Here is a 25,095-nt window from a genome sequence, read left to right on the forward strand (position 1 = left end):
GTTTCAAACAGAGATGGCGACAAAGAGGCAAAACTTACGGAATGCAGCTTTAAATAAAGCTGTCTGAGGAGTCTGACCACTCGTTTGAAAACAGCACCATGGCCCCTCTGACTAGAATGACCAGCATGTAACGGTGGTACCCTAACTATTGGAATTAAATTATTAATTAAATTAATTCCTCAATCTTTGCCAATTCGGGCGCCAGGCAGACTCAAATCTACCACATTAAAGGGTTAGTTCACCCAAAAATGAAAATTACGTCATTAATGACTTACCCTCATGTCGTTCCAAACCCATAAGACCTCCGTTCATCTTCGGAACACAGTTTAAGATATTTTAGATTTAGTCCGAGAGCTTTCTGTCCCTCCATTGAAAATGTATGTACGGTATACTGTCCATGTCCAGAAAGGTAATAAAAACATCATCAAAGAAGTCCATGTGACATCAGAGGGTCAGTTAGAATTTGTTGAAGCATCGAAAATACATTTTGGTCCAAAAATAACAAAAACTAAAACTTTATTCAGCATTGTCTTCTCTTCCGGGTCTGTTGTCAATCCGCGTTCACGGCTCCGCAGTGATGCTGCTTGTGACAGCAGTTGCTGCTGTGTAGGAGCTTCTTCCATCGCTCGTCTGTGTATTCGGGTTCAAATAAATATGGCTGAGCAAAAAAATGCAAGTCTTCCTCTGTGTTGAAATCCTTAGACATGTTTGCGAAGGTTGTTTTGTTTACAGCATGCGTCTCCCTCAGACTGTAAATGATAGGGCTGGGAATCTATTCCAAAAAGAATCGATTCCTCGATTCCGAGGTGTTGGGAATTGAGAGTCCATTCAGGGGAATCGACTCCTCTTTAATATTTTTTTTTTTAACACAAACCGCGGCATGTAGCCGATTTCATTTGTCAACACAATCATGTCACATGTAAAGAAATAAAGTTCAGACTAAATAAATGGATCCAGTTGTGACACAGAGTATGGTTTAGGGTAGGATGATTATTTCAGCATTGTGTAGGCAATCAGCACAATGACTGACCCAATGAAATCTTTAGAATCGGCTGCTGGGCGGGGTTTGAGCTTATTTGTTGTAGTTTAGGACAAGAAAACAAAAATAAGTAAAGCTTCAAAGATAAACAAAAATAGTGTGTGTGTGTGTGTGTGTGTGTGTGTTGTACTGGGGCGAATCATGTCGGGGAAGCTTTTGGACGTTTTAAAGTGCGTTATTGGTAGGAAATACCCGAGTTGAGTTGAGGCGGGACTCGGCAGTTTTAAAACCCAACACGTTGGGCAATCGACATCGGTGAGGGCGATACGACAGTGCAGCAATTAATTCCTCTTTATTCGATGAACTGAAGACCTGAGGTAAAAGGCCAGCATGTAGTTCCCTAGCAACCGCATAGCAAAACCCTAGCAACCACTCAGATTACCCTAGCAACCGCATGGCAACACCTTAGCAACCACCCCGGGTACCCTAGCAACTGCATAGAAACACCTTAGCAACCACCCCCAGTACCCTAGCAACCGCATAGCAACACCTTAGCAACCACCCAGAATACCTTAGCAACCGCATAGCAACACCCTAGCAACCACCCCGAGTACCCTAGCAACCGCATAGCAACACCTTCGCAACCACTGAGTACCCTTGCAACCGCATAGCAACACCTTCGCAACCACTCCGAGTACCCTAGCAACCGCATAGCAACACCTTAGCAACCACCCCGAGTACACTAGCAACCGCATAGCAACACCTTAGCAACCATCCTGAGTACCCTAGCAACCACATAGCAACACCCTAGCAACTACCCTGAGTACCCTAGCAACCAAATAGCAACACCCTAGCAACCACCCCGAGTACCCTAGCAACCAAATAGCAACACCCTAGCAACCATCCAAAATATTATTTCTAAATCTATCTATCTATCTATCTATCTATCTATCTATCTATCTATCTATCTATCTATCTATCTATCTATCTATCTATCTATCTATCTATCTATCTATCTATCTATCTATCTATCTATCTATCTATCTGTCTTATCAAAACTACTAAACTAAAACTTAAACTATTTCAAACTTTCTGGCTAGGCTTTTTCAAGCCAACTTAAAGTTTGTCTACAAACTTTATCTAGTTGTAAAGACGTTACCATTATTTGCATGCATTTTAAAGCCATATAGTTTGTACTTCTGATATATAGTTTTCTGAGTGTACACATCCGAAACACATGCACCAAAATCTGTCAGATGGCGATAATTTCTTTTTCACGTCTTTTTGTGCTTAAACTGTCAAATATACACAAGGTTATGTCAAAAACACAAGTTCACAAACATAGTCAGTTATGTCTGTGAACGTAAACAGCAGGAAATGAAATCGCATGTGTAATGTACAGTATATTACATCTGTTTATTAAAGTGTAAGTAGTGTAATATACAGTACATAATGCTGTTAAAGGATTAGTTCATTTCTGAAAGAAAATTTCCTTTCATTATTTGAAAAGAAATTAAGTATTTTGAGGAAAACTTTCCAGGATTCTTCTCCATATAGGGGACTTTAGTGGGGTTCAGCGGGTGGAAGGTCCAAATTGCAGTTTCAGTGCAGCTTCAAAGGGCTCTACGTGATCCCAGGCGAGGAATAAGGGTCTTATCTAGCGAAACGATCGGTCATTTTAAACTAATCAAACTAATCATTGGCAGGGCATGTATCAACAGCCCATCAGCTAATCTTCATGTTTGCTCTAAAAAAAATAATTTTGGATTAATTTTAACCAATAAGAACGTGGGACAATGATGATGAAGCATAACAACAGAGCGTGGTGCCAAAGCTGTTGTGGATCTGCCAAAACCCTCTGTTACTGGCAGATTTGTAGAAAATTTGGCAAATAAATACATGATGGACAGTTACATATGCATTACCAAAATTTTTATCATGTAAACTTTATGGTACACCTCAAACATGGGAATTTATGGTAATTCACAGTGTTAATATTAATTAGCTAGTCCACGAATACTCCCCTGGAGTATTTTCCATTTGACATTGCTCACCTCTGTCATGATTATGGACTTCTATTTTGATATTTTGTTCCTTTTCCTTTAGTTCCTGTTTCTGTGCTATGTTTGGATCTGGTTTCCTTGGTGTCTGATGTCCTTGTTTGTTTCTATTGTTAATTTTCATTAGCTGTTTCTTATTTAGTTCTTCGTTATCCCATATATATATATATATATATATATATATATATATATATATATATATATAGGGGATAACGAAGAACTAAATAAGAAACAGCTATGTATATATTAGTGTTACGGGTCTGGTGTTGTTAAAGATGAGGCTTTCACGGACGTCCACAACAAAAGGGTATTTATTCATTAAGCAGAGAGAAACAACATCAAACACACGGTATAACATATAAGAACAGACAAGGAGTGAAGGGAGTGAGTCCATATATATAGGGAGTGCAAACGAGGAAGTCCAGGTGATGATGATGAGTGAAGAAGAGGAGCTGACGAGGGAAGTGCGTGCAGGTGAGGAGACAAGATGAGGATTGGAGTCCGGGAGACAAGGGATCCGTGACAGTACCTCCCCCTCCCGGTAGGTGCGTCCTCGCGCCGTAGGAGAAACACCGGGGAGGGGGGGTGGGCGCCCTGGAGACCTCATGCCGGTGCAGGGAGAGGCATGGGTAGGAGTGGAGGTCTCCAGGGCGGGTCCATGAGCCATGGCGGGTCAGGTACAGTGGGCAGCCATGGCGGGTCAGGTGCAGTGGGCGGCCACGGCGGGTCAGGTGCAGTGGGCTGCCATGGCGGGTCAGGTGCAGTGGGCGGCCACGGCGGGTCAGGTGCAGTGGGCGGCCACGGCGGGTCAGGTGCAGCGGGCGGCCACGGCGGGTCAGGAGACGTGGGCAGCCACGGCAGTGTTCGGAGCCCACCCCCATGTGTATTCCCCACATGTCCCCCACCCACGGGTACTTGGCCCCCCCCAAAAAAAATACTTGGGGAGGTTTAGGATAACAACAAGGAGTCCCAGAGACATCATGGATATGTGGGTGGAGGAACATGGAGCGGGCTTGGCGGCAAGGAGTAGCTGATTCGGCGGCCGAGACTGGAGCGGAGGGCTCGGCGGCCGAGACTGGCGCTGCTTGCTCGGCGGCGGAGACTGGCGCTGCTTGCTCGGCGGCGGAGACTGGAGATGCAGGCTCGGCGGAGACTGGAGATGCAGGCTCGGCGGAGACTGGAGATGCAGGCTCGGCGGAGACTGGAGATGCAGGCTCGGCGGAGACTGGAGATGCAGGCTCGGCGGAGACTGGAGAGCTTGGCTCGGCGGAGACTGGAGAGCTTGGCTCGGCGGAGACTGGAGAGCTTGGCTCGGCGGAGACTGGAGAGCTTGGCTTGGCGGAGACTGGAGAAACTGGCTCAGAGAAAAAGTCTATAAGCCAGACCGCATCATCTGGCGGCTTGCATAGAGTTGGAGCGGCAGGCTCGGAAAGGGCTGGAGCGGGCTCTGGAGTGACTGGAGCGGGCTCTGGAGAGACTGGAGCGGGCTTCTTCCCTCTCCTCCGCCTTCTGGACCCAACGGAGGATTGTGGGTCCAGCGTTGACCAGGAAATCAGTTCACTGGAGGGATATGTGGAGGAAGAAGGAGTCTGACCAACTGGCCTGGCCACCTCTGTTTCTGGAGGGACTGGACTGGATTGACACATATCCCGAACCTCATCGACGAAGAAATTAGATCCGTTTAAATACAAAATTAGATTAATGGTTTCGCTCAAGGAAAAAGAATTTTCAGGTTCATCAAAACGGATAGTTTCCTCGTCCAGTCCATCCAGAAACAGGGCGTTCAAAAGTGCATCTGACCAGTTAGTCAGGAAAGCCAGCTCTACAAACTCCTCCACATACCTCTCCAGTGAACGGCCAACCTGGAAGAGTCCTACGAGCCGTTCCGCCGCAGAGAGAGGTGGTGAAGGAGTGGGAGCCTCGATATGATGAGCAGTAGTGGAAACCGGTACCAGGTAGATACCCATCTTATGATGTGGAGGTCCAACGGTTGGGTCTGTTCTTCTGTTACGGGTCTGGTGTTGTTAAAGATGAGGCTTTCACGGGCGTCCACAACAAAAGGGTATTTATTCATTAAGCAGAGAGAAACAACATCAAACACACGGTATAACATATAAGAACAGACAAGGAGTGAAGGGAGTGAGTCCATATATATAGGGAGTGCAAACGAGGAAGTCCAGGTGATGATGATGAGTGAAGAAGAGGAGCTGACGAGGGAAGTGCGTGCAGGTGAGGAGACAAGATGATCATGGGATTTGGAGTCCGGGAGACAAGGGATCCGTGACAATTATTCCTTTGTTGGTGATTTTCAAAACAGAAAAGTTCAAGTTCTTTAAAGTATGATCATTTGTACACTCAATACTTGGTCGGCAGCACATATTACAGGAATTGACTTGCTCCTAGCACAAATTACAGCATCAGTGAAGTGTGGCATGGAGGTGATCAGCCTGTGGCACTGCTGAGGCACTATTGAGCCTTCAGATCATCTGTATATTGTTGGATCGACTGTTTCTCATCTTTCTCTTGAAAATATCCCATAGATTCAGGGGTCAGGCATGTTGGCTGGCCAATAAAACACAGTAATATCATGGTCAGCAAACCATTTGGAAGTGGTTTTTGCACTGTGGGCAGGTGCTAAAGTCCTGCTGGAAAAGGAAATCAGCATCTCCATAAAGCTTGTCAGCAGATGGAAGCATAAAGTGCTCCAAATTCTCCTGGAAGATGGCTGCATTGACTTTGCACTTGATAAAACACAATGGACCAACACCAGCAGATGTCACGGCCCCCCAAATCATTACTAACTTCAGAAACGTCCCACTAGACTTCAAGCAACTTGGATTCTGTGCCTCTCCAGTCTTCCTTCAGACTCTGGGACCATGATTTCAACATGAAATGCAAAATTTACTTTTATCTGAAAAGAGGACTTTTGACCACTGTTCACGGTCCAGTTCTTTTTCTCCTTAGCCCAGGTAAGATGCTTCTGACGTTGTTTCTGTTTCAGAAGTGGCTTGGTATTCCTTTTCCTGAAGATGTCTGAGTGTGGTGACTCTTGATGCGCTGATTCCGGCTTCATTTGACTCATTGTGAAGCTCTTCCAAGTGTTTGAATCGGCTTTACTTGACAGTATTCTCAAGCTTGTGGTCATCCCTGTTGCTTGTGCACCTTTGCCTACCCAATTTCTTCCTTCCAGTCAACTTTGCATTTAATATGCTTTGATACATCACTCTGTAAACAGCAACCCCATTCAGTAACGACCTTCTGTCAGTTACTCTCTTTGTGGAGGGTGTCAATGATTGTCTCCTGGACCATTGCCAAGTCAGCAGTCTTCCCTATTAGTGTGGTTTCAAAGAACAAGAGATACCCAGAATTTATACTGTAGGGATGGTCATTTAATGAAACTCAAATGTAAATATTCTAATATTTTGAGAGACTGGATTTTGGACTTTCATTAGCTGTACGCTCTAATCAACAAATTAAAAAAAAAAAAAAAAAAACGTTTGAAATGTTTTACTTTACATGTAAGGAATCTAGTATAAATGAAAGTTTCATTTTTTAAAATAATTTACAATAAAAAAATGAACTTTTTCACGATATTCTAATTATATGACCAGCACCTGTATGTACTGTTTTACTCCCATGTTCCTCATTAAAGTCTATTTATAGAATTCCTAGTTCATGCTTGTTGCTTATCCTCCCCAGTCCAGAATGTTACAGAATAACCAACCAAAAATATAAAAGATGGACTCAACTGTACTGCCTCTCCTCCTCTGTGAGCAAAGGCAGTTGACAGAATATTTGTGGTGGGTGCTCTGGCAAGGCGACTCCCTCTCACCGTCCCCAGGCCAGAGGAGAGGCCCGTCATACCTGGGTTAGTCTTGCATAGTCAGACCTTCAGACTGATGGCAGAAGGTCTGTGTTAGCAAGGTTCAGACAGACAGATGATGAAGATCAAGGTAAGTTCCAATGCACCGTTTTATGACAATCCAACAGACAAGAATACAAACAAGTGCTAACGTAAACGAGACTGGACAAACACTGAGTGATGGTAAGGAACTAATACAAGTGGTGATTAACTAAAAGACGAACAGCTGTGAAGATTACTAGTGTCCATGGAAACTTATGAGTGGCAGGAAAATCAAACAAAGGAACACAGTGACTGATGAAAACAAACTAAAAGTTCATGAAAATAAAACCAAGGATAAACACAACTGTATGGATGTGACAGTCTGGACTTTATCGCAGCTTTCACTGGCCAAGGACCGCCCAAGAGGACGTTTGACTGACTTGTAGCGCAACCACATCACAGTTTGTTTTGTTCCACGTCATGTTTAGGGGCGTGAAAATGTAAAGTTGGTGTGCCTATAATAACAGACCGGTGTGCATCTAATAAATTATTCATTCAAGAATGTTGTGCAAGTTTACTGCAACAATGAAGCTGCGAACTTCACATATTTTTCTAAGTCCAGCGTGTAGTTGATCCTGGTAAGCGCTCATTGTCAAATCAGTCGTATCATGCTTGTCAGTGGGAAATGTCGGTGTTTTTCACCTCTAAAACACCACAATGTCCAACTGCCCTCCACATCTGGTTGGTGAGGTCTGAACACGCTCTGACAATGGAAGTGATGTCTCGCACTCGTTGAAGCAAAGTGCGAGACATCACTTCCGTCATCAGAACGCATTTTTTGACCTCACTAACCGGATGCTGAACGCAGTTAGACATAGTGGTGTTTTAGAAGTAAAAAATGATATAAATACTGTTCGGTTTCTCACACAAACCGATCGTTTTGTGTCTTAGGACATCAATGTGTCGTCACGAGCTGCAGAGTTTAATTTGGATTTGTCTGTGCATGTTTTTTGACTCTTATAGATAGAGTTCCTATCGACACGCATTATACGACTGACAGATGGCAACAGTTGGAGTTAAAAACTAGTTTTTCACTAGTTTTGCATTTGGCTAGGATCAGTGTCACTACTAGTAGCATGAGGCGATACCTGGACCATACAGAGGTTGCACAGGTAGTCCAACTCCTCCAGGATGGCATATCAATACATGCCATTGCCAGAAAGTTTTCTGTGTCTCCCAAGACAGTCTCAAGAGCATGGAGAAGATTCCAGGAGACAGGCAGTTACTCTAGGAGAGCTGGACAGGGCTGTAGAAGGTCCTTAACCCATCAGCTCGATTGGTATTTGCCATTAAACACCAGAATTTGCAGGTCTGCCACTGATGCCCTGTGCTTTTCACAGATGAGAGCAGGTTCACCCTGAGAACATGACAGACGTGAAAAGGTCTAGAGAAGCTGTGGAGAACAGTATGCTGCCTGTAACATCGTTCAGCATGACCGGTTTGGTGGTGGGTCAGTGATGGTCTGGGGAGGCATATCCATGGAGGGACGCACAGACCTCTACAGGCTAGACAATGGCACCCTGACTGCCATTAGGTATCGGGATGAAATCCTTGGACCCTACACTGGTGCAGTGGGTCCTGGGTTCCTCCTGGTGCACGACAATCCCCGGTCTCATGTGGCAGTCTGCACCCCACGCTCATGCGGCCCCCACGCTCGCCTGACCTAAATCCAATAAAACACCTCTGGGACTCTGGGATTATGTTTCGGTTCATCCAACGCCGCCAGGTTGCACCTCAGACTGTCCAGGAGCTCAGTGATGCCCTGGTCCAGATCTGGGAAGAAATACCCCAGGACACCATCCGTCGTCTCATCAGGAGCATGCCCCGACATTGTCAGGCATGCATACAAGCACGTGGGAGCCATACAAACTACTGAGTACCATTTTGAGTTGCTGCAATGACATTTCAGCAAATGGACTAGCCTGCTGCATCATTTTTTCACTTTGAATTTCAGGGTGTCTTTGAATTCAGTCCTCTGTAGGTTGATCATTTTCATTTCCATCAAACAATGTGACTTGAGAATTGAGATCTGATGTGTATTCAAAGTGTTCCTTTAATTTTTTGAGCAGTGTTTTTTAGCAGTGCAACATTCTTTTTTGAAGAAGAATGTTGGTAACCAAACAGTTGACTGCCCTTTGACTTGCATAGTGATACGTTTATGTGTATTTTGTTTTGTGATTTCAACCTAACGAATAGAGAGTCTCTGCAACAGAGCGATAGATTGAAGCGCTCGTCCGTGTGAACATTGCTCAGTGTGCACGAGCGCCAAGAGAACACTGTTGCGCCTCTGATAGCAGCGACAACGAGCACTCAACAAGATTTCAAAAACAACACATTCTAGCGCCAGATCGCCTATTATTAACTCAAATTGATAATCAACTAGAGGTGTTTCTTTTGTATTACATATCCGTGCCACGAGAGGTTTCAAAAAGTGGTCGGGACAATATCGTCTCTTTCAAAAAGTGGTAGAGACATGTCCCACCCGACCCACCAGTAAATTACGCCTATGCCTATGACTAAACTTTAACTACTGTACTAACAAATCACGTGTTACTGCTATAAATATCATCATCAACTACTACTATTCAAATTAATCAAACAAAACACACATTACATAAATACAATGACATTTAGATTGAAGTATTTTAACAGCAACAAACATTAAACACATTTGTATTTTGTATATGCAATCGATCATTATTGCAATACACTTCACTCACAATAGAAACAAACATAGCCTACCCCATTAACTGCGTGCAGAAGGGAGGATTCAAAGAAAACACCAGGACTCTTAAATTCGAGGACTTCTTGTCCCTTTAGCTTCAGTTGTGTGCTAATTGTGACAAGTGAAACAGCATTGTCTATCCACCTTATTCCTACGCCCCATGACGCTTTGCGTGAATGGGTATAACTTTCGTTAAGCTGTAAACAGTCAGTGAAAGGCTCGCTCTATGAACGCAATAAAATACGTTTTATTTGTAAACTGGGTACAATGAGATGACATTATTCTACTCACACTTCAACCAACGAACATGGATATTTAAAAGAATAAAAGCATCAACAAGGTACTTTCAACAGGCCATGAAAAAGCACGATTCTTTCCATAGCAATAACGGACGGGTTTAACTGTAGTGATCTGTATTCTGTAACATACGTTGCCTTAAAGGTACAATATGTAATAATTTTGGCAGCTAGAGATCGCTCTGTTATAATGTTACTTTGTGCGCTCGCTCGGTGGCTGCTGTGAGACACTTTGAGACACACTGCAGTAAGCTAGATCGATTTTAGAATATCATTAAATGCTGGATGGCTTGTGTTGATAAATGGTATGCAATTCAGTTTAAAATGTATTGTATGATCGATGGAGAAAATTATATATTACTGTTACTAAAAATTAAGCTGCATCTGATTATGCTACTTGACAAAATAGTGTTTTTCTCTGAGGCATGGTAAAGCATGGTACTTATAAAACATTAAGAATTAGGTTTAAACAGTAAGACTAAACATGTTGAGCTATATAACAATTAATTTTCTGTCTATAAATATATCAAAACAGATGTTTCCTTACATGTAATATATCAAAGCGTCTTTGGTGTTTCCATGGTTTCTACAAAATAAAACGGAAACTGAGGGTAACGCAGGTATGACGCATTGACAGGCGACTGTGGAGCCTTGGTTAAAATTGCAATTTTCTCACAATTTACAACTAGTTGCAAACATTTGGGATATTGTAAGTACTCAAGTGAACAAAATATATAACACTGGCCTAGTGGTTTTTGGATATTTTACTGCAAAATTATTACATATTGCACCTTTAATAAAAAAATGTTCATGAGCTTCAGCATTGCGTGATACTATTTCAAAGTGATTTCCATCATTTTTACAGATAATAAATTGTATTTACCTGTGAAAACAAACTTGGAAAGAGACGTGAGGCTTTGAGGAGAAAAACGAGAGATTCTTCGTGCATTCCAGTGAATTATTAATGGGATCGTAAGTTATATCGGGAGAACAGACAGTGTATGCTGTCCTTTTTCATACTATTACAGTATTCAGAAAGTAATCACGAGGATAGAAAGCAGCGACTGAAAAGAGCTCTTACTATAAATATTCTTGATATTACATGTTACGTTAAAATACCAAGTGTTACATTATTCTCATGTCTGAAAATAAAACATGAAAGAAAAATTGACAGCTCATTCAGTCAAACTGACAGATAAGCTTTATTTGTAGGGCAACCTTTTGATTTGAAATGATTTGTCTTTTTAACATCTTCAGTCTTTTTAAATGGAAGTTCCCCAAACCGGAAGTGCAACCCATAATTCGAAACGCAGTAGGCTAGTCATGAATAAGGTAGGTTGTGTGCGAATGTGTTTATGGCTCCCGATAAAACAGCTCTGCCTTAATTAGTTCTGCTTAACCAACAGTGTCTCATGACCATATTTTTTGTTAGTCTATACAACTATAGTTTTCACAGACTTATAAACTGGCAGTCACTTTGAAGTATTGTGCTGTGGTATAGTGCTCTCATAGTATCAAATATTGGAAACCTGAGTTCCCTGAGTAGTTTCCTGAGTAGGGAATAGCTTGTTTGCAATCACATGATTCTGATTATGTGCAAAATCAGATGGAGAGCAGGATGTGAAAAGCAGAATGGACAAGATGGAGAAAAGTCCTTAATGTACTGGTTTAGACACTATTACAAGAAAGGTATAAACAGAAAATCGCAACATACGTTGGAGATGATAAAAAGAGGAGCGATTTTTCTACTGAACTGGAGTATTTGCCTGTCATCGAGGCAGTAAGCAATTTTCCAGTGCCCGGTTGCGTAAAGCACCTCAGGTTTTTCCCTTAAGTATGAGACTTAAGGCGTGATTTCCCCTTACTTATTGGAATGACTTTATATAATACCTTAAACAGTTCTCTAAAGCCGGGCACACATTTACGACTAGTTAAAACATTCTAAGACTCTGCTCAACACACAGCGATTGTTTCCTGCGACTGAAGCAGATTTATATACTTACACATGGAATTTGCCGTGGAAAGGCAAACCAGTTCTTAGAAGGCTCATCAGTTGAACCAACTCCGAACTGGCACTAGCACTAGCTCTGAACTAGCACCCGGTTCGTGCTGGTGGAAAGGGGGTAACAGAGCTCCTGGACAGTCTGAGTTGCAACCTGGCGGCGTTGGATGGACCGAAACATAATGTCCCAGAGGTGTTCTATTGGATTTAGGTCAGATGAGCAGGGGGGCCATTCAATGGTATCAATTCCTTCATCCTCCAGGAACTGCCTGCATACTCTCGCCACATGAGGCCGGGCATTGTCAAACACCAGGAGGAACCCAGGACCCACTGCACCAGCGTAGGGTCTGACAATGGGTCCAAAGATTTCATCCCGATACCTAATGGCAGTCAGGGTGCCATTGTCTAGCCTGTAGAGGTCTGTGCGTCCCTCCATGGATATGCCTCCCCAGACCATCACTGACCCACCACCAAACCGGTCATGCCGAACAATGTTACAGGCAGCATAATGTTATCCACAGCTTCTCTAGACCCTTTCACGTTTGCCACATGAGCTCAGTGTGAACCTGCTCTCATCTGAAAAACACAGGGCATCAGTGGCGGACTTGCCAATTATGGTGTTTAATGGCAAATGCCAATCGAGCTCCATGGTGCCAGGCAGTGAGCACAGGGCCCACTTAGAGGATGTTGGGCCCTCAGGCCACCCTCATGAAGTCTGTTTCTGATTGTTTAGTCAGAAACATTCACACAAGTTTCCTACTGGAGGTCATTTTGTAGGGCTCTGGCAGTGCTCATCCTGTTCCTCCTTGCACGAAGGACCAGATACCGGTCCTGCTGATGGGTTAAGGACTTTCTACAGCCCTGTTCAGCTCTCCTAGTGTAACTGCCTGTGCAACCTCTGTATCGTCCAGGTATCGCCTCATGCTACCAGTGGTGACACTGACCCTAGCCAAATGCAAAACTAGTGAAAAACAGTCAGAAAAGATCAGTAGGGAAAAAACTGTCAGTAGCTTCCACCTGTAAAACCATTCCTGTTTTGGGGGTCGTCTCATTGTTGCCCATCTAGTGCACCTGTTGTTAATTTCATTAACACCTAATACTGATTAACAACCAACTCTGCTAAATAACTGACCAGATCAATATCCCAGGAGTTTAACTGACTTGATGCTATTCTCTGATTAAAAAGTGTTCCTTTAATTTTTTTTAAGCAGCGTATATTAATACACATTTGAGTGATTCAGAGAATGTGAAGTTTGAAAAATGAGAAGAAAAAAAAAAACTGGCTCTAAACATACGTGTACAAAATTATTCAACCTTTAAAAGTCTTTTTTTTTTTTTTTGCAGAATCTTTTATTCTTTATAACCTCCAATAAACACTGCCTGTAAGTGTTAAGAAGCTTCTGTCACCTCTCTACTGTAATCTTGGCCCATACCTCACTTGAAAAAGCTTCCGGATCATTCCGGACCAAATCCATCTTGAGTGTATGCTACCATTTTTTTGTTGTTGTTTCAAGGATGTGTACTATGGTCAGATGGGGAAAAAAGAACTTTTTTAGCAGCAATCACTTAAGATGGGTTTGGTGCACACAGGGATAAAAAGTACCCCATGTGTACAATGAACTATACTGCTGGATCTTTAATGTTTTGGGCCTATTTTTCTGTCAGAGATCCTGGACATCTTATTCAGATATATGGTATCATGGATTCTATCAAACAGCAAAAGATAAAAAATCAAAACCTGACTGTCCCTGCTAGAACTCTTATAATGTGCTATGGTTGGATCTTCCGTCAGGGCAATGATACAAAAACAAACATCAAAATCAAAACAAAAATGGGTCACTGAACCAAGCTTCTGCAATGGCCATCCCAGTCCCCTGACCTGAACCCTAAAGAAAGAGAAGAAGCACCAACATGGAGCTGTGAATTTTGAAGGATCTGGAGAGATTGTCTATGAAGGAATGTTCTCAGATCTTTTCTCATGTGTTCTCCAAGCTCATCAGGCATTATAGGAGAAAACTCAGAGCTGTTATCTTGGCAAAAGGAGGTTGCAAATAGTCTTGAATAAAAGGGTATGATTAATTGTGAGCAATGTGTATTAGAGAAGAAAAAAATCATGAGATTTCCCCCCATTTAAAATTCATATTCTCCAATGAACAGTAAGATTTTAAAAGATCAAAAAACTACAATGTCTGACAACAATGCAGATTTATTTTCACAGCCTTCTTTGGTCATATTTACAAAGGGTATGAATAATTTTGATCACAAATGCATGTTTGACCATGTATAGTGCTGGCAGTATCCCTATAGAATTATGTTACTTAAAGGGCTTCATTTTTGACAATGGTATTTGGAGAGTCCATTTTTTATCTTTACGGTTGATCTCATACAGTAGGTCTTTTGTAAATTATGAGTATAGCAAAAACTATGGAGTTTATATAAAGCACTACTTTGATAAACTTACAGATTATAGTAATCCAATTCAACAGTCAAAATTTTATGAATGAGTCATAGAAATGCTGTACTGAAATGCTGTTACTGATTGCTGACTGTTTTTTTTTTTTCTGTTTTTTGATTGTTTGTTTTTTTGTTTTTTTCCTTAAAATGTTTTTTTTTTGACCTAGTAAAAAGTCTGGGCACCTCTGATTTATACCTGCTTGTATAGTTAATTATTAGGAAAGTGAGGAAAATGTAAAAAAAAAAAAGGTAATTATATATACATATTTTTAATGAACTCTTTATTTTAAAACTTTGTTTAATTTCTTCTTTCAAATTCACTTCAAGGCACTTTAAATTTCCACCTTGCTGCAGTTTCCTGTCATGTGATTTACTGAAAAGCATCAGCCTTCAGATCACATATACTACAATTGGCTGAATTTAGAACTGTTGTAGACCTTTGTAATTTGGGTACATGTATTTAAGACCACAGCATAGTGTGCAGTTTTCTTTTATCTGTCAGGTTATTCAAGGATCTAAGACACATTTGTTGTATGATATTCAATGCAGAATACAATACCATTAGACATACACCGATACTAAATTTCTCTGCCGATACCGATAGCTTATTATTCAGAATGATATCGGCCGATGCCGATAGTTTGGTTTTAACTCTCCCAAATAATGTAGCATACAGGGAACCTTCTCATTTGGTACGCTACAATATTAGAGGTTACAGAGGTATTACATTCAGCTGCTGTTTATTTTCAAATATAATAACACTCAAATAAAAATTAAAATGTTTGTATAAAACTTAGTATCAAATAAGGTAGTTTTCATAAGCACTTGTTGTCTTAATGGCAAATTGACACAAACATATAATTAACAGTAAATAAGCTCCTCTCTAGTGTTTTATTATATATAGATAGCTAAGGAACTGTGAACATTGGAAAACATTCCTGAGTTAAAAGTGACATGATGTGACATATTGTTCACATTCACAAGCTGTTTTATTGACATCTTTCCGTGGTGTAAATACAAATAAAGTGATTACATGAGACATGATACATTCCGGTAAGTTGTACTATATCTTTCAACATACCTTTGATGTTCATGCATGTTTTTCGAGATATAACTTGTATTGAAGAGGAAGAAAAGACTCGCGCTCCACGCTGCTACCTGAACTGAGGTGTTACAGCGATCTGACACATCATATTTAGGAGTGTCAAAACACCATTTATTGTTTGAATTTCATGATAAAATGGACATAATTTGAAAACTGAAACTTTTATTCTTATCAGAAGTAACAAAGCACAAAGCTTTTTGCGATTATTGGATGGGACTGGAGGTGCTACAAATAATATTTGATATAGGGGGAAAAAACTCAGACTTGGCAACCCTGGCTTGAACTACAGGTGATTCATAGGGTCAAAAAGAGCCTGCTTTAATGTCACCGTTTTTAAACTGTTAATGCGTTAAAATTAAACACAAGAGTGATTTTCTTCGCACACAGTATGTATGGTTAATTATTAGGAAAGTGGGGAAAATTAGCATACAAAAAAAAATTGCAATTCTCATATTTTTTTATTTTAAAATTAACTGTATTCACTTCAAGGCACTGTCAGTTTCAGATGACAAGGGTTTCACCTTGCTGTTGTTTCCTGTCATGTGATTTACTGAAAAGCATCAGCCTTCAGATTACATTTAGCTGAATTGTAGAGCTTTGTAATCTGGGTAAATGTATTTAAGACCACAGCATAGTGTGCAGCATTCTTTTATAGGCCAGGTTATTCAAGGATCCAAGACACATTTGTTGTTCATTCATTTGCTGTTTGGAATTCTGATTCATTTCAGGTTTGTAAGATTTGATTTTATGACAGAAGAGAGTAGGGATGTTGTAAGAGGCAGAAATGAATTACGAACTCATGGGGGCTCCAGCTAACTAAGCACATGGAACCCTAAAATGCTACAGGGAAAAAAGTTCCCGTACTATATACAGGGAAAAGTTGTAAAAGATCTAACCAGACATTTCATGTAATGTTTACTGTAAAATGCTGTTAATTATATAGTTTCTAGAAGTAAAAAGTAACAAATCAACATATAATTTAGAGTCAAACATTTTTTTAGAGTTCCTTGTGTGACATTTCACATTTGAAAGTATTTTGTTTACATAATCATGTTTCTTAATAGTTTTTGTTATCAGTTATCTACATTAGCATTTTATGTTACATCTTCTGTTGTTTAATAAATGTTTATTGCATTATTTAAAAGTTGTGTTACCGTGATGGTGTTTTGGGTTTGCGTGAATGACTCTGTGTACCTTCTGTGTATTAGTATATACTTCAGCTTGTGGAAAAGCTACTTGTGATGAATTTTGATTCTTCATGTGGCTTCCTCTTTTACCACCCGCATTATTTTGCCATTGTCATATGTAAAGTACAAAACAGATTTTAGTAACAGTGTGCTTTGTTAAATTTACTGGTTTACATTCAAATTTTCTTGTTTGCAAATTACAGTTTTATACTGTAATATGTGGAGTTTGTTCTGTAAATGTGTTTACAGATTTTCTGTATTTTTACACGATGATTCTGGCAACCACAGTTAATTATTTTGCAAAAATTATGTGTTTTTTACAGTTTGTTTTTATGTTACCCAGAGATATAAAGTAATTATACAATGTATAGTGCACACTGTAAAAAAAGTAGCAAGGAATTCACAGGATTAAAGAGTATTATTTTATAATAAATTTACTGTGAAATTAATGCATGCTACGTCATTTTCTTACGAATTACTGTTAATCAACAGCAAAATTATCCTTAGACCAGAGTAATTTACTGTGAATTTACATTATAAAGTTGTCTTTAACCATGCCACTGTAAGAAATTATATTGTTTACCACTTTAATTGTTTTGACCAAAATGGTGATTAGTGTTCCATTTGCTTGCTAGTGTTCCATCGTGGACCTAGTATATTCATATTAAAATTTCTGATCTAGCCAAGTCAGAAGTGTGACAAATGAAAACATTTGTTACAACGACAACAAGCTAATTTCAAGTTAGACAATCTATTCATAGCATGAATTAAAATATATATATGAGAATGACAGAAAAGATTTAAGGGTACAGCCCTTTACCCATATACTAACCACCCCTACATGGTGGTGTGCAAATCTTACCTTCTTATCCAAGCAGTTTGGTCAAAATAATTTAAAATTGGTTGGGTAAAATAAAACAAAATCTCATAAATATACAAAAGAGAAAAAAACACTGGGAGAAATGTGTGTGGTAAAGATGAACAGATGTAAACGAGAAAGTTTTTTATAAATATTCTAATAATTATGCAGTGATTTCAGGAGCCTAAAAGATTTAGATGGCATATTTTGTAACTTTGTCTCTTTAAAGGAGGATAATTGGCTTGAAAGAAGAAAGAAGAACCTTGAAAGAAGGGAGACGAATCTGAAAACCTGATCATTTTAGAGTCATTGCAATTTAAAATCGAGCAACATGGGTAAGAACTGAATTTTTCAATACAATAACATCAATATCCAATATATGCAAATATATTTGATTTTTATAATATTACATTTGATGATGAAAATTCTTTTTTTCCCCCTTTTTTTTTTTTAATTGTAGCATTGGCAGGAAAAGCAGCAGCAGGAGAAGAACCGAGGGCAACTCTACTATCACCACTAACATTAACATTGACAGTTGTAACAGTTGTAGTCGTAGTAGTAGGTTATGCATTTATGTTAGCAGTAGCTGAAGTAGTAGTAGGAGCAGCAGCAGGAGCAGCAGCTGGAGTATGCATTTTACAATTACTGTGGGAAGAAGAAGAAAGAAAAGGACCAGTAGCAGTAGTAGTAACAGCAGTAGCAGGAGGCGTAGCAGGAGCAGCAGCAGCAAAGTTGCGATCAATGGTAGGAGCATACTCGCTAACAGGATCAGCAATAGTTGGAGCAATAGCAGGAGCGGCAATAGTAGCAATAGCAAGAAAACTGTTACAATATGTTATAAATAAAATACAGTGGTTAAAAGATAACCTGAAGCCATTGGTAGTACGCCTAAGAACCCAAGTGGAAAAATATATAAAAAAGGTGGTAACAGATATAATAAAGCGGGTACTAGCCAATGAAGCCGCCAAAACAATATTGAACAAATTTGCATCAGTGAGAGGATCAGGATTAACAGCAGCAGCAGCAGCAACAGCATTAGGATTAGCAGCATCAGTAGCAGGATTAGGGTTATTTGGAGGATTACTGGTACTCGCGTTAGTACTTGCAGTAGGAACAGCAATTTTTGGATCAGAAGGACAATCACAAGGACAATCACAAGGACAGTCACAATCAACAGATGTGGTGTTTCCAATTGCTCTTTTTTTGCTTTTTGTTTTAATTTGTTTTCTTGTTTCCTCAGGTGTGTTGCGATTTTGCTGTTTGTTGTTTCTCTCTCTTTTCCTATGGTTTCTGCTGCGCTACCGCTCTGACAGGAACTGATCATATTCACCAAGAAGGCCAGCATAAAAGCCAGCTGATGCCTCAGGGGAAAAAAAAAGATGACATGGATGCTTTTCTTTACAGTCTTTAGCCACTGCCTACAATTCTCTGGATCCTTCTCTGTAAACCGAAAATAACTCAGTCCCACTAAACATTTACTCTTTGAATTCTTGTACCCGGGAACAATACAAGTTGACGCCATTGTGAATAAAAGTTTACTAAGAAGTATTTCCTTCTTATTCTTCTTTTAAGGTTATTTAAGTTTGGCAGTGAACTGGTGCATTACCGCCACCTTCTGGTATGAAGTGTGGACCAGAATGTCTGTAATCTACAATATGTAAAACAACAACAACAAAACTTATATCCTAACCCTAAATGAGACATTGTAATAATTATCTTTTTGACTACTTTCACAGAAGATCTATTAAATCAAAGTGTACTTTTAGCTCTCCCAAGTTTTGGGTCAAATGTCATTTTTCTCTTTCATTTTTCCTGTGAAACCATTGCCCCCTTCTCGCTTCTTCGATCTCTTTTTGATAATGCTCTTGACTTCTGCCCTGCTGATGCTAACTATCAAATCATTGTGATTACTTTTAGTGACTTCCTTTGCTACCTTATCTGCCATTTCATTTCCTTTGACCCCAATGTGTACTGGTACCCACAAAAATAATACTTTAAGCCCCATCATTTGTATTCTGTATGTTTCTTGCATATCTATCAAAATGTTTGGTGTGTTTCTGAATGACACTGTAAACTGATTAATGAAGAGCTTGAGCCTAAACAATGATTGCTTTTAGTGGTCTTAGATCCTATAATATAATAGCAATATTGCAAGCATTTCTCCTGTGCAAACTGTTCATCCATCTGTGATTTTTGAAATATGAAATTCTGCAACAATAAACGCTGAATCACCTGAATTCTTTGATTTTTTTTTCTTTTTCTTTTTTTCCCCTCTTAACCAGTTCATTAAAATGATCTGATCTGTCCAGTTCACAGAAAAGAATCAGAATTAACCTGAGATTTCTGAAACCTCAAATCAAAATTATTCGCAAGTAACTGGTTTATTTTTTTTTTTTTTTTTTACTTTTTACTTTAAAAAATGCTTAAAATGAAAAGAAGATGGTCGGTGGCATAATAATGATTTGTAAGGTAAGTGACCCAAGTAAGCCTACGTACCATATAAAACCACTAGTTTTATTTTGAATTATAAAGAAGTTAAAAACAATAATATAAAAAAATTCTAAAACCTTTTTTTTTTGTTCTGGTTTGACAATGCTAATAAGTAGAAGTTCACTTGTGGCATCCCTCCTTGTTATCTGTCTCTTACTATGGTTTAGTGCTGTTAAAAAAAATAAAGTGCTAGCTATAGGTCTTTGGTAATGTGCCTTGACTCAAGTCAGGGTATAAACTATTCTCCCCAAATCACTATGGGATTGTTAAAATGGAGCAGAAGCTCCCCTGCAGTAGGCTGCTCCCTACATTGTCAAACACTGCTGACATATGCCTGACACAGCTGAGGCTATATTGGGTATTTTTCCTTTAAAGGGATGAGACCTGTCCCAAAAGGGAGGAAGGTGTAACAGCCAGGACTTCCCTTGCTGCAGAGCATAGAAGCTTGGACATCTTTCCTAGTATATTGGCTTGTGGCATAGCACCACTATACAAGTCACATGGGATGCACCCATGGGGTTCTGACTCTGGATAGATAATCTGTAGAGTCAAGTTATGCTATGCCCACTCTGTTTGTGCATATTCACGGTCTAGTGAGGCAGGCATAGTGGGAATTGGTTCCCCATAGCGTCAATACCAAAATGCAGCGTCGAAGTTCCACTTTGAAAGGGAACATATCAGGTTGCGACTGTAACCCTGGTTCCCTGAGAATGAGAATGAGACACTGGTCTACCACTGGCTTGTCTGTGTGCCTGTTGTGGCCTAATAGTTAGAGAGTCAGACTGGTAACCTGAAGGTTGCGGGTTTGATTCTCAATACCGCACTATCAGGAAAAAAAAAGGTACAGTGCTGTCACTAGAGCAGTACTCTAAGGTACAAAAGTGAAAAGGTACATCTTTCTACCTTACTTACCCCTAAATTGTATACACTAATACTTTAAAGTGCATATTAGTACTTTAAAAGTACATATTAGTCACTTTTGTACGTTAGGGTACTGCCCCAGTGACAAGCACTATACCTTTTTTTTCTGACAGTGCGATAGGAAATGACTAAGGTGCCCTTGATTAAGGCACCTAACATCAATCGCTCCTCGGGTGCCATGGCAAAATGGCTGTTCACTGCTCTGGGTGTGTGTGTCCACCGTTTGCAATGTGTGTGTGTTCACTACTCACTGCTCCTAATGTCTGTGCACTAAATTGGATGGGTTAAATCCAGAGGACAAATTCTAAGTATGGGTTACCATACTTGGCCTTCATATGTCACTTTAGCTTTTATACTTATGGGCCAATGATTACTGGCTTTTACACGTGCCTAAGACACCAGTCACGCTGATGACTTTTCCCATAGAGTAAATACCAAGACGCAGTGTCTCATTCCCCTTCTCAGGGAACTGGGGTTACATATATGTTTTAAGAATTTTTGTCAGGTTTAGCTCACTTCTGGGAACAGATTTGCACCCAAAATATGCTTTAGTCAGTACACACAAACATATGTTTGGTTTTCATGTTTGATGGGAACATTCCATAGACAATGATTTTTATACTGTACAAACTATATTTTCTATCCCCTAAACCTACCCATCACAGAAAACGTTCTGCATTTTTACATTTTCAAAAACACCATTCTGTATGATTTAAAAGCTGGTTTCCCCATGGGGACCAAAAAATGTCCAAACAAGATAAAACATTTCTGGTATTACTATCCTTGTGGGGGTATTTGACCCCAGAATGTAGGGAATGCCTGAACAACACACACACTGTCTGCCTTACTATCATTGTGGGGACTCTGACATAATTGTTTTTATACTGTACAAACTGTATATTCTATTCCCTTATAATAACCCTACCCATCACAGAAAACTTTTTGCATTTTTACACACACACACACACACACACACACACACACACACATATATATATATATATATATAATATAAAAACTAATTCTGTATGATTTATAAGCTTGTTTCCACATGAGGACCTCAGCTTAGGTCCCCACTGGTATAGAAAACCATACACGCACACACACGCACACACACACACACACACACACACACACTTGTGTTTGCATTTTTAAGTAGTCTAAAACAGAGCACAAACATATGCATGCTTAAAGGTAATTTTATAGATACAATATATAATTCTTTTATTTAAGATCTGAATTTGAAAGACAAAAATACATGGTATGATTGAAACATCTTGCACTACATCATAATGTTTTGCACAACAGGCATCACATGTGCAGTAAATGAAAGTTCAATTTAAATATTAAATAACTGATGACAAAAAAAAGTAAATATGTAAACACTAAGCTAGTAAGATATTTGTTTTTCTATTGCAACAATTTACCTGGTTGGTAACAGTACAAAGAAAGAAGTAATTGAACAAAACTCATTTTCTTCCAGTTGTGGTGAAAAAACACAGTGCTCTTCAAACATCCTTGCAGCAATTCAGTTACTTGACTTTTGTTTAAAAAAAAAAAAAAAAATTGGTCCATGGATTTATTTTTTCTGCATCATTTCTGCTCACCCCATTCCAAACATCTGGTAATAAACCTAAATGAACTCCCAACCATCTGTTGTTTTAAACCAAAGCACTGACGATTCATTGGTGTGTATTTTTAGGAAAGGGGCATTAATGTGAACAGTCCTTCTGTGCAAGTGAGTGTGCATTAGTGGGCTTCTGTATTTTTAATTCCCATATTAGAAGATGACAGATTTTGATTTAGTATAGTAAGGCCCCTATGCTGGATTAAGATCAATAGACTAGACTAGATTAAATTAGCATCTGGGAGAGAAAGGGGGGGTCAGCAGGTGACTCTGTGAATGACTTGAGCTCATAGGCAGCACCATTGTCCACTTCCATGGATTTACGGGAGAAAAGGAGCCGGATGTCCCGATGGAGGTAGATCTTTCCAGATTTGGAGCTCTGGAACCTGAGAGACAGATGGATGAGAGAAAGAAAGAGCAAACAGTTAATAAGAGTAACTAGTGTCATGCATACAACAATTGATCAGACATATTTTGTTTAAACCACTAGGTGGCAAATACAGCAAGCTAACAGTATCTTTGTCTTCCTCAAGGGGGCGTTTGATGGCTCAGAATGTTGAATCCTCTGTGGAGTCGTATTTCAAAAGGGCAACTTTTTTGATGGGAGACATTATTGATACTATACAAAACATTAAACTGAAAAAGTATCATTATTTGAACGTGTTTATTAAAAAGGTTGGTGCCTGACATACAATTAAATATCTTGCACTAAGTGCAAATAGTGTTAAATGCCAAGTGCAAATAGCTATAGATGCTATTTACACTAAGTGAAAATAGCTGTATTTTTTAAGCATAAATATTTTTAGATACCATTTACACTTCAGTGTATTATAGTACATTATACAACAGTATGCAATAAGAACAACATATTGAATGTAAATGATTATATTTATTAAAATCATTAAATGGATGCGGCCTTATTAGGACCAGGCATGTGCACAGGTAGGGCTCAACCTGTGCAGAGCACATGCCCTTTTTGTCCTAACACTCCGAAGTGCCCTTTTTTGGAGGTGTTTTATTTTATTTATTTTCTTCAATAAATCAATGCTATCGGTCACCCTTTACGTCTGTCTGTCTGATTTGTAAATATATTTAGCCTAATAAAGGTATTAAAAAGAGCTTGTGACAAAATCTTTTTGGTTCCGCTCAAACTGTCAGTCAAACCTCTTAACTCCACCCCCTGAATGCAGCGAACTGAACTTCCACAGCAGAGCAGCTGAATGTCTTGCAAAGGTAAATAAATATCTTGTTTTTTGAATAAGTACAACGTTGTCTTTACGAAAGAAACACTAGTATGTCTATAAAGTTTCATATTTTATGCATTTGAGGCCTGAGACCGGCGGCGGAGAGAGAGGGAGGGGGCTAGCATTTGCCATCTAAGTTAGTCATCATAGCCTACAAATAGCCTTAAAAAGCCTGTGCATACAGTACAGTACTACATCTTTTATAAATTGAGATTTTGGCCAAACGTATTTTTACAAATGGAAAAACTGAGCGCTCATAACCTAATGATGACGTAGCCTAATGTGATACCGTCGTTTTAATGACGGACAAATTTCAGATGCACATATTTGCTGATCAAAAACCCGGCGTAACTGCATTTGACCTTTAACACAAAGCGACTGAGTGATCCTCGTCAGCTAGGTAAAATATATTTCTAATAAATTTCTTCTGTGATGTCCACGAGGGTTGTTTAACGTTCGCCGGTTCCCGCCTCCTTCTTCCCATACTTACGAACTACGTTACATTGGTGCCGAAACCCGGGAAGGAAGACGGAAGCCGCCGCTATGCAAGCATCCTACGGTATGCCGTTTGCGGAAATCATCACATCCCTTGCGGTCATGCAACAAGATAAACAAAGACAAAATGAAAGTAATGCCGGCAGACCATCGCGGACGTCTGCCGGCCACACAAACATAATAAAACATAAAATAAAGTCCAGGCCTGGTCCTCTCTCGTCCTTCACTGTCGTCGCTCCTCCTTTTATGCTTCCGGAGCTCCTCCGTGAGAGACTCAAGGCCGGTGCAACTCGCAGGTGAAGATCGTTAACACTCGCGTCACCGGCCTCGCGCCGTTCCCTCACAGCTCTCGCCCGCCCTGCTCGTAACAAATATATTTTGAAGAATGTTGGTAACTAATATATAAATACTTTGGACTATAGTGTCATTGGACATTCTGTCTCATATTAGAAAAGGAGATTGGTTTTGAACTGTCACGGTCCGCATAACCTGATATTGCTGAGTTCAACATGTTCATGGGTCAACATTTTTGTTAATCCTGGAACAACATTCAAATCAACCAATCAGATTGGTCTGTATCATTACTGTTTTCTTAATAATACTTAATAAACTCTTTAAATGCACTCATTGTTTGGGTTCAGTCTGTTTACAGTGTGACACTATCAATCTGAAGGATGCTTATTCCATTTTTAGATTGTCTAGAACGAAAGAAATTGCTGCTCTGGCACCATTGAGGCTTCAGGACAT

The 25,095-nt window shown here is 39.8% G+C and overlaps 2 long non-coding RNA genes across 2 annotated transcripts; one reads left to right on the top strand and one right to left on the bottom strand.

Annotated features, from left to right (window-relative positions):
- The first annotated feature begins 16,075 nt into the window (after nt 1–16,075).
- Nucleotides 16,076–18,936, top strand: LOC125254828. Its single transcript, XR_007181753.1, has 3 exons — nt 16,076–16,253; nt 17,801–17,906; nt 18,032–18,936. It is a non-coding gene; the product is annotated as an uncharacterized LOC125254828 (long non-coding RNA).
- Nucleotides 18,937–22,180: 3,244 nt separating this feature from the next.
- Nucleotides 22,181–24,818, bottom strand: LOC125254497. The gene is made up of 2 exons (XR_007181676.1): nt 24,344–24,818; nt 22,181–22,995 (listed from the first exon to the last, which is right to left on the bottom strand). It is a non-coding gene; the product is annotated as an uncharacterized LOC125254497 (long non-coding RNA).
- Nucleotides 24,819–25,095: the final 277 nt, after the last annotated feature.

The sequence above is a fragment of the Megalobrama amblycephala genome, linkage group LG19 (genome assembly GCF_018812025.1).
Source record: "Megalobrama amblycephala isolate DHTTF-2021 linkage group LG19, ASM1881202v1, whole genome shotgun sequence".
Lineage (NCBI taxonomy): Eukaryota > Metazoa > Chordata > Actinopteri > Cypriniformes > Xenocyprididae > Megalobrama > Megalobrama amblycephala.